Here is a 15,531-nt window from a genome sequence, read left to right on the forward strand (position 1 = left end):
AAATAGCACTACAGATAGTCAATTTATTGCCACAGGATAGCCAACCAAACTATACTTAGTCTCCACTCAACAGAACAGTATTCTGATCTTTTCTGGCAGAATTAAAGAGTGAACTCTGATGATAACAGCTACTATGAGAAACTCGGAGTTGCAGAGCTGGTGAATATTTATGAAGTTTTCTTACTATACTGGCCCCTTGCAGGGAGGATGGACGGGATGTGTACTTTTGAATGATCTAAGAAGCTTGGAGTTTATCTATCACACTTGACTCTAGGATTTCAAATCCTAAATTAAGAGAAAATGATAAAGTATACTAGGAAAAATGCTCAAGATTCTGAAGCTAAAATCACAATTTAGTTATTTATCTCCATCTCGTAGGGAAAATGTTGGGTATCTCTAGTGTGGAAACAGCTGGCAGCGAGCTTCCACCTTGCTCTACTTTTGTGTCTTACACACTATACTCTGGGTAGAGCAAGAGGATATCTTGGTCCCCAGAGATGCAGAGTGAGAGATGCCTCTGAGATCAGGTCCCTTGAGTAAAAGTTTCCAAGGCTGAGGCTGCATGGCACTTGCCCTGCTCCACCTCATGAACACTAAAGACCTTTCTATTTTATCACTCACACCCCAAACTAAAATAAAAGTGATCTGAATGTCATCACTGACTTGCCAGAAATGCATGCACATGAGCAGGTTAACTCGCCTAAGAAAGTAACCCAAGGCTAAGACTTTCATTTATTAATTCTAATTAAAAGAATTTCAAGTAGCATCATAGAAAGACTTTTTGAAGGGATATAAGGGAGAGATTCTGTTTACACGTCCTTTTGGTCCTTTTAGAGCACCTGAAAATTAGAACATGGAGGAAGAGAAGGCCAGTGAGAAGGGTAACAGAAAATCATGTGCAAAAATGACTTGGTGCTCTGGGGATGGGCAATTGGTGGGAGGAGCTGTGCCTCAACTCAGGAGAGATGAAAGTCAGGACCATAGTTCATTTGTTTACTATTTTCAGAATGAAAATAACTTTATCGTATTCTGGTTTTTAAAAATACATGTTTATTGTAAAAAACAACAACAAAAAAAGCAGGGTCAGGGCAAGGACAGCAAAGAAAGGCATTTTTTAAAATAAAAAAATTATCCAGAAATACACTAGTAAGCCCTTGCTGTTTCTCCAGCCTCAGCTCTTTTTGTACATTTTATATACACATATACAAAGTGTGATATAAATCAGACCATATAATTGTTTTCGTAACCAGATTGTGGCACTTAGTACATCTTATTCATGGATCCAACAATTATTTATTGAGAGCTTGCTATGGTGAGCACTTTAAAATGTGCCAGGGGTAAAGCTGGCAATTATACAAGCACGTGACCTTCCAGTCAAGAAGGTGCGTGAGTTCAAAATGTACACCCCTGCCCCATGGTAACTATAATAATGGAAGCTTTAAAAAATACAGATAGCTGTCCCTGTGGGTCAGCAGTGGAACAAATATACACAGCAGCTTGAAGTTCAAAAATAGTCAGAAATAGCTACCAAGAAATAGGATCTTCAGGATCACTGAGACTAGCATTTTGAGACCAGCCTGGGCAAGACCTCATCTCTACAAAAATTAAAACAAAACAACAAAAAACAAACAAACAAACTTGGCCAGGCATGGTGGTGCGTGCATGTAGTCCCAGCCACTTGGGAGACTGAGGTGAGGGGATCGCTTGAGCCCGGCAGTTCGAGGCTCCCATGAGCTATGATCATGCCACCACTGCTCTCTAGCCTGGGCAATGGAGTGAGACCCCGTCTCAAGAAAAGAAAAAGAAAAACCTTCCAGGGGCACATTTATTTGTAAACCATTCCAGAGGATAGAAAGGAGATGTAAAGCTCCCTAATTCATTCCATACGGTTAGCATAATCTTTATAGCAAACTGCACAAATAAAACACGAGGAAAATTAAAAAAAAAAAAAAGGAAAAATAAATAGGATCTTCAATGTAATCGGACTATCAGTCCAGGTGTGGCAAGACAAAAGCCAGCCAGAGAGTGTGAAATGGGAGTTGGGGTTCCTGTGAACAAAAGGAGACGGAAGAAGCTTTTCCAGCTGTGGGCCTCCTGCTAATAAATGAAGCTATTCTATTGTTGAAACAGCAGCCACAGAACCTGGGCCAAATTCACTGAAGGCTCAGTATCTGGATTTGTGATATACCAAATAATAGTTTGAGATATAAATTTGGGCCTTGCATTTGTTTCTGGATTTGGGGACCCAGGGCAAGGTAACTACAGTACCACTAGATAGGAAGCAGCTAGTTTAGAGAAAAGAAACAAGAGCATCACAAAACACAAATACCTTCCACTCTTGATGAACTTGGATAGGAAGTTAGACTGAAATGGAGAAAGAGAACCACCAAACAAAATGACCGCTAGGTGAATTCATCCAGAAAGAAATAAAAATAATAAAGCATCCAAAAAATGACTTATTTTTAAAAGCTTTCTTGAGTCACAACTGACATGCAATAAAGTATAAAGTGTACAACAATCAAGACAGTGAATATAACCATCACTACTATAATTTTATTTTCACTAATACCTCACTATTTTGATTACAGTAGCTTCATAATAAGTTTTGAAATCAGAGTGTTAGCCCTTCAACTTTATTCATTTTCAAAGTTGTTTTGACTATTCTAAGGTCCTTTATATTTCATGTAAATTTTAAAACTAGCTGATTAATCTTTACAAAAAAAAGTCTGCTGGGATTTTGACTGGGACTACATTGAGTTTACACATCAATTTTGGGAGAACTAGCATCTTAACAATATTGAGCCTTCCCGCTCCTGAACCAGGTATATCTCTTCACATATGTAGAAGTCCTTTAAGTTCTCTAAGCAATGTTTTGTGGTGTCCATACCTTTTGTTAGATTTATCCCTAATATTTCATATTTTTATGCTATTGCAAAAAGCATTACTTTTTATTTCAATTTCAAATTGTCCATTGCCAGAAATAAAATAGATTTTTTGCATATTGATTTTGTTTACTGCAATGTGGACAGACTTATTATTTCTAGTAGCTTTTTGTTGATTCCACTGGATTTTCAACACAGACATCATGTCATCTATGGATAAAGACAGTTGTACTATTTCTTTTCCAATCTGGATGACTTTTACTTATTTTTCTTGCTTGATCACACTGGCCAGGACCTCTAATACAATGGCAAAGGGAAGCAGTGAAAGCGAACATCTGTTTGCATTTCAGATCTTAGGTAGAAAGCATTAAGGCTTCCACCATTAAATATAATGCTAACTGTAGATTTCTCATAAATGAGCTTTATCAGGTTTTAGCAGAAATAAATGTTAGATTTTTACCAAGCACATTTCTGTCTCTATTGAAACAATTTAATAGTTTTCCTTTCTTAGCTTGCTAATGTAGTGTATTACTTGATTGATTTTTAAATGTTAAACCAACCCTGCATTACTGAGATAAATCCCACTTGGCCATGGTATATTCATTCTTTTAATACATGGTTAGAGTCAATTTGCTAAAATTTTGTTTAAATTTTTGCATCTATGATCATACAGGAAATTGGTAGTTTTCTTTTCTTGTAATGTCTTTCTTTGGTTTCTGGTATCAGGGTAATGCTAACCTCTAGAATGAGTTGGGAAACAGAACTTCTTCAATTTTCTGGGAAAGATTTTGTAAATTTTATATTATTTCTGAAATATTTCACTGAATTTACCACTGAAGCTATCTGGGACTGGAGGCTTCCTTATGGAAACATTTTAAACTAAAAATTTAATTTATTTAATAGACACAGGGTTATTCAGGTTGTTTTTTTCTTGAGTGAGTTTGATAGTTTGTACCTTTCAAGAAAGTTTTCCATTTCATCTAAGTTCTTTCATTGATTGGCATAAAGCTATTTATAATATTCCCTTATTCCTTTTAATATCTGTAGAATTTTTAGAGATGTCTTTCCATATTCTTCTCTCATTCCTGATACAGGCAATTAGTGTCTTCTTTTTTCCCTGATCAGTATGGCAATGGGTTTTATCAATTTTGTTGACTATCTCAAAGAATTGGGTTTTGATTTTACTTATGTTCTCTACTGTTTTCCTAGTTCCTTATCTTTGATTTGATTTCTGTCATCTTTATTATTCCCTTTCTTCTACTTACATTGAGTTTAATTTGCTCTTCTTTTTCTAGTCTTTTAAGGTAGAAACTAAGGTAATTGATTTGAGACCTTTCCCAAACCTTTCTAAAAGGGGAGTCATGTGCTATAAATCTCCCTCCCGCTAAACACTGTTTCAGGAGCATCCCACAAATTCTGATATGTAGTGCTTTCATTCATTCAGTTCGAAATACTCTTTTTGATTTTTAATTTGACCCATGACTCTTTAGAGAGTGTGTTAGTTTCAAATATTTGGGGATCTTCCAAGTATCTTTTTAAAATTGGCTTTTAATTCCATTATGGTGAGTTCTATATATTTATCAATTTATAATTTCTATATATTACAAAATATATACTTGCATATTTATAAATTGATATATACTTTATATGACTTGAATACTCTTAAGTTTGAGGCTTTTATCATGTAAAATATGGTATATCTTGGTAAAATGTTCAGTGTGCACTTCCAATAATGTATTTCCTTCTTTTGTTGGGTGCTCTGTGAATGTCAATCAGGTCAAGTTAGGTGGTAGTGTTGCTCAAGTCTACCGTTTCCTTGCTGACGCTGACTTTCTTTCATCTCTTCTATCAATTATTAAGAAACGGGCACTGAAATCTTTTATTTAAACTGCATATTCGTCTTTTTACCCCTGTGCTTCTAACAGTTGTTTTGCTTCATGTGGTTCGTTTGGCACTGTTAGGTCTATTTGATTGACTATCGTATCATTAGAACATGACCTTCTTTATCTCTGGCAATAGCTTTGCTCTGAAATCTACTTTGTCTAATATTTTAAAATAGCCACTCCAGCTTTCTTTTGATTAGTGTTACCATGGTGCGTCTTCTTCCATTCTTTTACCTTTAACCTATGTGTGTCTTTATAGCTAAGATATGCTTCTTGTAGGCAGTATACAGTTGGGTCTTGCTTTTTTACCCCCAAAATGAGGGAAAATGGGGGGACAAAGCCCCAAAGTGGACTCTTAGCTGATGGGAAAGGGCTATCACTGATTTATTAGAGGGAAGGTATTAGGGAGCTAGGACAGAACAGAGGAGGTAGAAATTTAATGTCATTGTTTATGCTAAGGAAAAATGAGTAACATAAGATAGAAATGGGGACTTAAAATTTTTTGTGATTATAAAAGTGGTAAAATTTTAAAGGTAGCTTAAAGAAAATCTGAAATATACAGGTGATTTAAAGAAGAAAATAGAAATCACATGTAGTTCTACCACCCCGAGTAAACCACTGCAAGCATTTCAGTATGTTTGTCCTATATTATACAGAAGTAGTCCTTGCTTTACATGGTATTAAAGGACCATAAAAACAACCATGCAAAGTTAAAACATGCAAAATAATCTTAATAATGAATGCAGAAATTAGGATTGCTCCATGATCTTTAAAGTTTCTTTTCAAAACATTTAAATCCTTATTATTATTATTACTTTTAGAGACGGAGTCTCTGTCACCCAGGCTGGAGTGTAGTGGGGTCACCACAGCTCACTGTGGCTCAAGTGATCCTCTCACCTCAGCCTCCCAAAGCACTGGGACTACAGACATGTACCCCTGCACCTGGTCCTTACTGTTGATTATAAACATGTACTTACACGTCGGGAAATAAACAACAGTAGACTTAATATTTATTTAGTACTCTTTAATGTGAAACATTAAAAACACAGAGAATTAAAGCATCTTATTTTTTTGTAAAACACTTGTCAAGAGTAGTTTGAATAGTGCTTGTCTTCTTCTCATCATATAATTTATGATATAGAAACAGCACACTTTCCATGACTTGGTGAACTGTCATCCTGCTTTCTAATATGGGTCAACTCTTGACATTTTATCCTTTGTACTTTCAGTGTCATGGATATTTCCCAGGGCTCCTTTAATGTGAAGTTTTTGCTTGCATCACTTCCTCTGGGACATCTTCATCCTTTTCATCTAAACCACCTTTGTCATTGATGCAGATAAGTTCATTCTCACCAAGTTTCTCTGGCTACATCCCCAGAGCTTCTCAAATGGTAGTAGTTTCAATAATCCTACAGTCAGCTATTTCTTCTGTAACTCCACTTACATTCCTTTCAAATTTCACTTCCCACATTATCATTTTTAGTTTCTTTGCTGCACCTTCATCTTTGCTGGACAATTCCAATTCCTTCTTTCAATTATCAATTTTTGTAAAATGCTACACAGATTTATCACTAGGGGACCAAGAGGCAACCCAACTACATGCTTTGCTGTCTGTGCATAAAATAAATAATGGATACAGAGTAAGTAAATGCTGACAGACTTTGAATAAATGACATGACTGGTCACTAATGGTGATGTGCAACTGTTATTTACATAGTGATTTCTTGACTGAAGAGCTAATGGCAAAGTTTGTACTTTCATGTATTTACTTCCAGTTAACATACCATGGTAACTAAACTTTGGACCATGTTGTTAAGAGGACTGATGTTATTAATATTAAACTGAAATTTGTGCATATCAGAACCATGCAAAGACTGTCTCTCTGCTCTGTGTACATATATTGTGATGTATTTTATAAAATGAACCTAATTTTAAATATATATTTTAAATACATATATTTTTTCAATTATATACACATTTTTAAATACACTTTTAACTAGCATGTTAAGTGATATATTCTAATATTTTATTTAACTTATGTTACAAATATTTTCCCATATGATTAAATATGCTTAGGAAACATGATATTGTGAGTAGCACAGAATCTACCCTAAGAATGGGATTTAATTAATTTCCAATTGAACAACATATAGATTAACAAAGTTTTCAGTACTAAAAATAATGCTGTAAAGTATATCTGTTTATACAAATAATTCTGTACTTCTGATTATTTCCTATGCATACATTTCTATAAGTGGAATGACTACATTAAAATGTATAAGTAATCTTAAGGTTTTTGATACAGACCAATTAACATTTTCATTTACCAATATATAGTCCCACAGCTAGCTTCCAACTTTGAAGATTGGAAAAGTAAAAACTTGCATTTCATTTCTTCTCACTTAATTTTCCCTTATTAACTAATGAACTTATATGTGTTTGGTGAAATTAACATTGGGCATTTGTATTTTTGCTGTTGTGAATTACCTGCCTAATTCCTTTGACCACTTTTCTCCTGGGGGTATCTATTTCTAAATGATTTAAGTGACTTCATATATATATATACACGTGTGTGTGTGTGTGTGTGTGTGTGTGTGTGTGTGTGTAGTCATATCCTTACAGATACTATGTCTCATAATTAATTTGTTATAAGTTGTGGAACTCCAAAACTATCAGTTATTACCACTCTGCCCAATTCTCACATAAGTGAGATGTATAAATATAATGTTATACTAAAATTCTGACGTGTTTTTACCTGGTTCTAATATTTAACCTTCAGATTTGGTTATTAGAGTCTAATTATTAAGACTCATTTTCCTCATTGATGCACATAAAAACTCAACCATTAATTATGCAAAAGTATTCTTATCCTACATTTAAAAATCAAGGCAAGAAAATAAAACGGCCAGGCACAGTGGCTCATGCCTATAATCCGATCACTTTGAAAGACCAAGGCGGATGGATCACAAGGTCAGGAGTTCGAGACCAACCTGGCCAGTAAGGTGAAACCCTGTCTCTACTTAAAAAAGGTACAAAAAAAAAATTAGCTGGGCATGGTGGCATGTGCCTGTAATCCCAGCTACTCAGGAGGCTGAGGAAGGAGAATTGCTTGAACCCGGGAGGCGGGGGGTGCAATGAGCCAAGATGGCGCCACTGCACTCCAGCTTGGGTGACAGAGTGAGACTTCGTTTCAAAAAAAAAAGAAAAGAAAAGAAAAGAAAATACACCTTTAAAAACCTTTTAATTAGCTAAACTTCGCTTTTGGCATGACCCACGTTTCACAGTTCCACATTCAATTCTTCCTTCCACCCCTCTAGCTCCCATCTCTTGCCTATCTGTCTGTCCCATTGCCCTAGTCTTGTTCTTTCAGTGAAATGTATTCATATTAAAGCATTACTTCTTGAAAGAGGGCTTGAAAAGAAGACAGGAGAATGCTGGAGTATGGATCATCATGGGTGAGAATGAGTTTCTGGAGGAGCTGCTTTCTGGAATGCCTCATATCCCACCACATAAATGCATGTTTTTCTACTCAACCTAGAGCAGGCAGCTTTGGCCAATAACAAAATGCCATTAAAAAACATATTGCTACATGACAGTCACTCAAGACAAAGGCATAAAATGTAATGGGAGAAAGCTGATCTGCAGTTCCAGAGCCTTTCTTCCCTAAAGCTAGACAAATCTAAACATTGAATGTCAGGGCCCTGGGGACTTTCCTGTTAGAAAAGGGTAATGAAGCTGTGGCATCTATTTTGACTGCTCAGAGGCTTCTGTGCTCACCAATGCTGCTGGGATCCTAGGGCTAGGTTTTTATGCATTGCAGTGGCTATAAGTATAGCAATTTTCCAGAAATACATGGGTCCCTGGTTAAAATCATTTGCCCTTTTGTATCCTTTCTTGTCAATCAAAGATAGGGTTTCGGTTGCTTCAGAAATACAGGCTGCCCAATGAATGTCAGGGCAAACCCTGCTAAGAAGAGGGCAACTTCTAGACAGAAGTCTAAATGATGCAATTTTAAAGCGAGCGAGGCAAGCCGGTGAGCCATCACCACCACCTCCTCTTACTAGAGACCAGGCAGGATAGCAAGAGTGCTGTGGACAAATTCTCTGAATAAATTTGTATTTGAATCTATGTCTTATCAGACTTAGTCTGTCGTCAGTTACACTGAGAAGATATATTACATTTGCTAGCTCTTTACTTCCTTTCCTACACAGATATAATTAAATCCCTTCTCTGTAACAGGCCCCAAAGTGAAGCAAACAGATATGGCTCCTGCCTTCCTAGGGTTTACAGTTTAGTGGGAGGGACAGAGACACAAACAAGTGTTTTTAGTACCAGGTAACAGGAAGTGTTAGGAGAAGGAGGCTGGGGATGCTATGGGAGCTGGGGTCTGAGGCAAGCTAACCCAGTTTTCATGGGTGTGAGCAGCTTCCTAAAATAAGTGACACTGAAGCCAAGACCTCAAAGTCAAGGAAAAGTCAGCAAAATGAAAGGAGAATGAGCTAAGGGAAATCAAGGCATGTTTAAAGAACTGAAAAGAGCTGGTACACAGAACATAGAATATGACAAGGAAAACCTAGAGAAAGTGATAGAAGCATAAGAAAGGGTCCAATTATCTATGATTTTGTAAGCCTGTTCAGAAGTTGGAGTTTATTAAGTCGATGAATGACAGGATGAGTTTTGCATTTTGGAAAGAACACTATGCCTGTACAATGGAGAAGACAGTAGAGGGAGCAAGAACAGGCAGAGAATCCAGGTGGAAGGCTCCTGTGGTCCCGTAAGGGCAGGAGGATGGTGGTGGCCTTCATGATAGTGCTCATGGCAATAAGGAGAAAATGGCAGTCTGTAACTTGTGATGTGTTTGGGTGGCAGAACTGCCAGGGCTTGATGAGATGGGGCAGTACAGTGAAGGAAACGACAAGAATGATGCCTACCATTCTTGGCTTGGGCAATTGAGTGGAAATTAGTTTCATGTGCTGACAGACAAAGCACAAAAGGAGGAACAGTTTTATTTTTATTATTTTATTTTCTCAAGACGGAGTCTCGCTCTGTCACCCAGGCTGGAGTGCAATGGCACCATTTCGGCTCACTGCAACCTCTGTCTCCCGGTTTCAAGCAATTTTCCTGCCTCAGTCTCCCAAGTAATTGGGATTACAGGCATGTGCCACCATGCTCGGTTAATTTTTATATTTTTAGTAGAGACAGGGTTTCACCATATTGGCCAGACTGGTCTCAAACTCCTGACCTCAAATGATCTGCCCACCTCAACCTCCCAAAGTGCTGGGATTACAGCTGTGAGCCACCGTGCCTGGCCCCAAGTTTTATTTTAAAAAAATATTTTAGAGACCAGGTCTCACTACGTTGCCCAGGCTGGTCTTCAACTCCTGGGCTCAAGTGATCCTCCTGCCTTGGCCTTCTAAAGTGGAACAGTTTTGAGGAGGTACTTATTATGAGTTTGTTGAATTCAACCCTGTTGAATCTGAGGTACTTATGGTATATCCACTGGAAATGTCCAGAAGGCAGATGGGCAGTGGCTACTCAGAAAGAGGGGTATCACCTTTAAATGGAGTACTGACTCCTTAGAGGAGCTGCTTAGTACAGAACTAATAAAATCCCCAATCTCTTGGGTTTGACTTGCAAAACGACTACTACTACCCCTGGGCTCCATCACCGTAAACCGTAATCACCATAAAGCATTATCTGTATTTCATGCCACTGACCATGAGGTCAGCAGGAAAGAGAAGGAGAACAGGCAAGTACAAGTCCACCACCATTTGAAAAGAAAAATCTGCTCATATACTTTGTGAAAGGAAGAAATTTAGTAATAAAAATGGAAAACAGAAGTGGACTTTTCCTACATTGTGTTTTATTTTTAATTTATTTTTATGTTAATTTACCTATTTTTAAAACTGGCACAGTGATCTCAGAAACATGAATTGATAAGAATCATTAGATGTTCAGGTGACAGCTTGGTCTCCCAGTTACCTAGCATAGCCACGCTGATACCAGGTGAGGACTGGGTCCTAAATGGACTGTCGAGGAACATCTTTTCAGTGGCCAAAAAAGGCACACATGATTCAGGTGAAATAAACAGAATGATATAAATTAGTCTAAATACTGGCACCTTTGATATATAATAAAGAATATTTTTAAAATAATACCTCCTGTAAATTTGGAAATATCTATTTTAGTTGAGGGACAAGCAGGCTGTAGCATAATTTCTTATCATAATTAACTATCTAATTTAAACACTTATCTAGAATATATAGTTTGGCTTCTCATTTTCTTTTTTCCAGTAATAAAACACTTTGGTCAAACAATAACCGTGCTTTTTCTTTCCTTCAGGAGACACAGTCAACTTATTATATCCTATATTAGCCATATCTTATACTATGGTTACCAATTGAGGGTTTGAAGTTTCCCCTGAAATTGTGAACTGCGTGCAGAACGCTGCATATAAGCAAGTCTAGGCATTTTTATGGTAAGATAATCAAGAATAATCAGATTGTCAAAACAGACTTAGAATCACCGTCTTATATAAACATTTCACTATGGCTCTCCTACAGTGTATATTATAAATACAGGTCATAAATTATAGGTTGACAGGTTTCATATTCTCTTAAGGATAAGTAGGTTTACTTTCATAGGACCATATCTGGAAAAAACCTCAAAAGCTAACAAGTTCATTCTGTTGCCTTTAGGCCAAATGCTTCCAAAATTATCCAAGTCAGATGAAAACTGAAAGTATGTTTATTTTTCCCTATGGGAAAGCAATTCCAGCACCTCATTCTGTAACCTATTACATTTTTTAACAACCACTGTAAAATTTATCTTTGGTCTGTATGTGCTCTAGTTTAGGTCCTCAATAGCCTTATTACTATTTTTCTTCACTTTATACACAGCTATAAATGTGTGTTAATCTTGCCCAGAGAAGACATATGGCAATGTTCTTGTCACAGGCCATTTTTAAACCTAATGGTTCCAATGATAAATGTGTATATATTGTACACAATGCAGCCCACACTCATTAGGCATACGTCTAGTCAATACACTAGAACCTAACTATCATCAAGTTACAAGTGACAGGAGTTCAGTGTCACAAAGAGCTGGGAAAAACCTCTCAGAGGACAATTTTATTCCTTGGGTAATCACCTGCCCTGAACACTGGGTGGCATCACCATCGGGCTGCAGGGCTCTAAGCAGGACAGCGAAAGCTGCAGCTCCAGTAGAACTCCAGGAGAAAGGCGGGAAGACCTCAAAGCAGTGGGTAGTATTCAAGGAAACTGGACCCTCTGCTTTTATATATGTAAATATTTAAGGTAAGAAACCAGAGGACGATCTGGAAAAAAACAGGGAACAAGAGGGGGCCTTTGGGAGGAACTTCCAAACACAAGGGAGGATGTCTATAAAGAAGGTTCCAAGAATCATCTTATAAAGAATCCTAAACTGAGCAGAGGGGTAGCATCAGAGGTTTGCTGGGTGAGAGAGACAAAAGGAGCACTTTATGAGGGCGGAAGAGACTATTCCAACAAATCACAGCAAGCAGAGGATAAGGTTAAAAATCAGATATAATATGTGATCAAAGGGGAAATTTTCGAGAAATGACACTTGATCATTTCTCCCAGGTATCATCTCATTTAATCCTCAGGCTCAGAGACAAAGAGTGCCCCATCCAAGATCACACAGCTGGGCAGCAGCAGAGCCAGACATTCACTCTTGGATTTCTGACTCAAAATCCACAGCTCCTGGTAACCTCTGGCCAGAATCGTACAATATTCCAATTCAAGTAATTAGGGGATAGTACCACATACAAAAAAAGTGCTATATGAATATCAGGAACTATACAGACCAATAAATTGTCATATTCCTAATATAAGGTTGAATCAAATGAAACTGCTACTTTTGTAGGCCCCAAATGGTCGGATATTGGCAATTTTATGTGATTCAATGTAATATCAAGGAATTAAAAATAAAAAGGGAAGATGTCAGCCTCAATATAGAGCCCAAGGTGGTACCCTCTTGTGTTTAAATTTTATAAAAAGCAGAAGAAGAATAGTGAGAGAAGAATACATAAAGCATGCTAATAAATATTTAAATGCAAAATCCTCAAATACCAACAAAAACCTTCACATTTTATGTTCTATACTCACCTTCCTCCCTGATTACTGGAATTCCGAAAGTCAGCCTTCTGGGGAACCTTCTGATTTTGAACTTGGTAGATACATACTGCCCTATTTAACAGACCTCTGTGGCCTACAGAGAGCCACCTATCTGTTCCAAGTTCCGGGTTCTCTGCTCTTCATCTACTTCAGAACCTCCAGAAAGCTCCCCAGGCAGCACCTAGGCCACTCCAGGGTAGATAATTAAGTCTGCATTTCAAGTTTCAACTACTGCTCCATCCAGGGATTCTTCATTATGGCCTACAGTATTTGGGTTGTTAGATTATCTGGAATAGACACCTGTTCAACAAACAATTCTGAAAGAGGCCAATTCCTCCAGGAGAGGAGATGGGAGTATCTACTCTCTTTCTACTGAGAGTTAAATCCAATCACTCAAACCCAGCAATTAAACAGTGTCATCAGGGCAGCTGTTACAAGGAATATAAGCAAACCCAGGTTCATCAGAGCCATTCTGTGTTGGTGTTCCTCGTATTTTGAAGACATAATCATTTCTATTTCCTAATTAACTCTGCTAATTAGATATAACTACATAAAATAGAAGTGTAAAATATTTTGTGCTTCCTAAACAAAAATGCTTTGTGAAGTCTACAAGCATTTTTGTCCATTTATGTGTTTGTCACAAATGGACAAAAAGGCTATCATCCTTGGGATAAAAAGGCAAAAAGTAGCCTCCATTCAGAACATCTTAAACTATGAAAAATGCATCTGGAAATGACTCCACGTTTGAGCTAGGAATATCTTCCATTCATGAAGACCTCCAAAACCTAAAAACTGCCAAAACAGAATGGCTTTTGAATCAAAACATTGTATTTCAGTGAGACTATTCCCGAATATGGAATAAAGTTAAGAGTTTAACGTGTTTGCAGTTAATCCAGAGGCCAAGGAAAATGGTGGTAGGGAAAATGTAGACATTGAGTTCAGACACCAAGCTCTCTTGTATTTTTATCCTTTCTAACCTTTGGGGTACTTATTGGGAAGGTAAAGATGGGCCTATGTCATAAGGAAAGAAGGGCTAAATAAGATCAAAGGTAAAGCACTAATATAATCTAGCTCATTGTCAACACTGGTGAACAGTGGTGAAATTGTGTATTTTTAAAATTTTTTAAAATTTAATTTAATTTAATTTAATTTAATTTTTTTTTGAGACAGGGTCTCACTGTTTCACTCTTTTGCCCAGGCTACAGTGCAGTGGTGTCATCATTGCTGGCTGTGGCCTCACACTCCTGGGCTCAAGCAATCCTCAAGCCTCAGCCTCCCAAGTAGCTAGAACTACAGGTGTGCACCACCACACCTGGCCAAATTTTAAACATTTTTATAGAGACGGAGTCCTGCTATGTTGCCTAGGCTAGTCTCAAATACCAGGACCCAGTTGATTCTCCCATCTCGACCTCCCAAAGTGCCAAGATTACAGGCATAAGCCATCACACCTGGCCTGTATCAATTTTTATATAGCTATATTTGTTGAGCATATACTATATGCCAGGTACTGTTCATTTAATCCTCAAAATAATTTCATGATCTCATTAGCATTACTAACTTCATTTTATAGATGAAGAAACTGTGGCATCAATAAATTAAGTAACAAATATTGTTACCTAATATTTGTCCAAAGTCACACAGCTGGTAAGTGGCAGAGCTAAGCTGAGCCCATGCCCATGAACTCTGCATGCAATACTGTCTTGCATTATTACTGTTATTGTTCACTCCACTTTATTTCTCATATTTCATCTTCCATGTAGTTTCTAACTTACAATTCCATGGAACATGGATATCATAGAAAAATTCCATTTAAGAAAGGGCAACTAGATGTTCTTAACTAGAAAGATGATAAAATTAGGCTGGGCGTGGTGGCTCACACCTGTAATCCCAGCACTTTGGGAGACCAAGGCGGGCAGATCACTTGAAATCAGGAATTTGAGACCGGCCTGGACAACATGGTGAAACCCCGTCTCTACTAAAAATACAAAAATTAGCCAGGCATGGTGGTGGGTGCCTGTAATCCCAGCTGCTTGGGAGACTGAGGCAGGAGAATTGCTTGAACCTGGTAGGTGGAGGTTGCAGTGAGCTGAGATCATGCCACCTCACTCCAGCCTGAGCAAGAGAGCGAGACTTTGTCTCAAAAAAAAAAAAAAAATGAAAAAAAATTTTTAAAGATGATAGAATTGGCAAAAATATAAAGTTAAAATTAATTAGGAACAATAATTTGATTTTAAAAGACTGGGAAGTTTTGTAGGCAGTGAAATTATATGTTTAAAACAGTTCTTTAAATTTTTTATTTTTTGAGATGGAGTCTTGCTTTTTCACCCAGGCTGGAGTGAAGTGGCATCATTTTGGCTCACTGCAACCTCTGCCTCCCAGTTTCAAGTGATTCTCCTGTCTCAGTCTCCCGAGTAGCTGGAATTACAGGTGTGCACCACCACGCCGGACTAATTTTTTTTTATTTTTAGTAGAGACGGGGTTTCACCATATTGGCCAGGCTGGACCGACTCAAATGATTCACTCACCTCGGTTTCCCAAAGTGCTAGGCTAAAACTGTTTAATACGTCCAAACTCTGAATTTCTGTTGAGCTCTTTTTGTATATTCAATGG

General features: G+C 37.5%; 1 protein-coding gene across 5 annotated transcripts in view; it reads right to left on the reverse strand.

The window, feature by feature from the left end:
- Positions 1 to 15,531, reverse strand: part of ULK4 (unc-51 like kinase 4) — a 709,752-nt gene that overhangs the window by 186,474 nt on the left and 507,747 nt on the right. The gene's annotated exons all lie outside the window — the stretch shown is intronic.

Source organism: Macaca thibetana, chromosome 2 (assembly GCF_024542745.1).
Source record: "Macaca thibetana thibetana isolate TM-01 chromosome 2, ASM2454274v1, whole genome shotgun sequence".
NCBI classification, from domain to species: Eukaryota; Metazoa; Chordata; class Mammalia; order Primates; family Cercopithecidae; genus Macaca; species Macaca thibetana.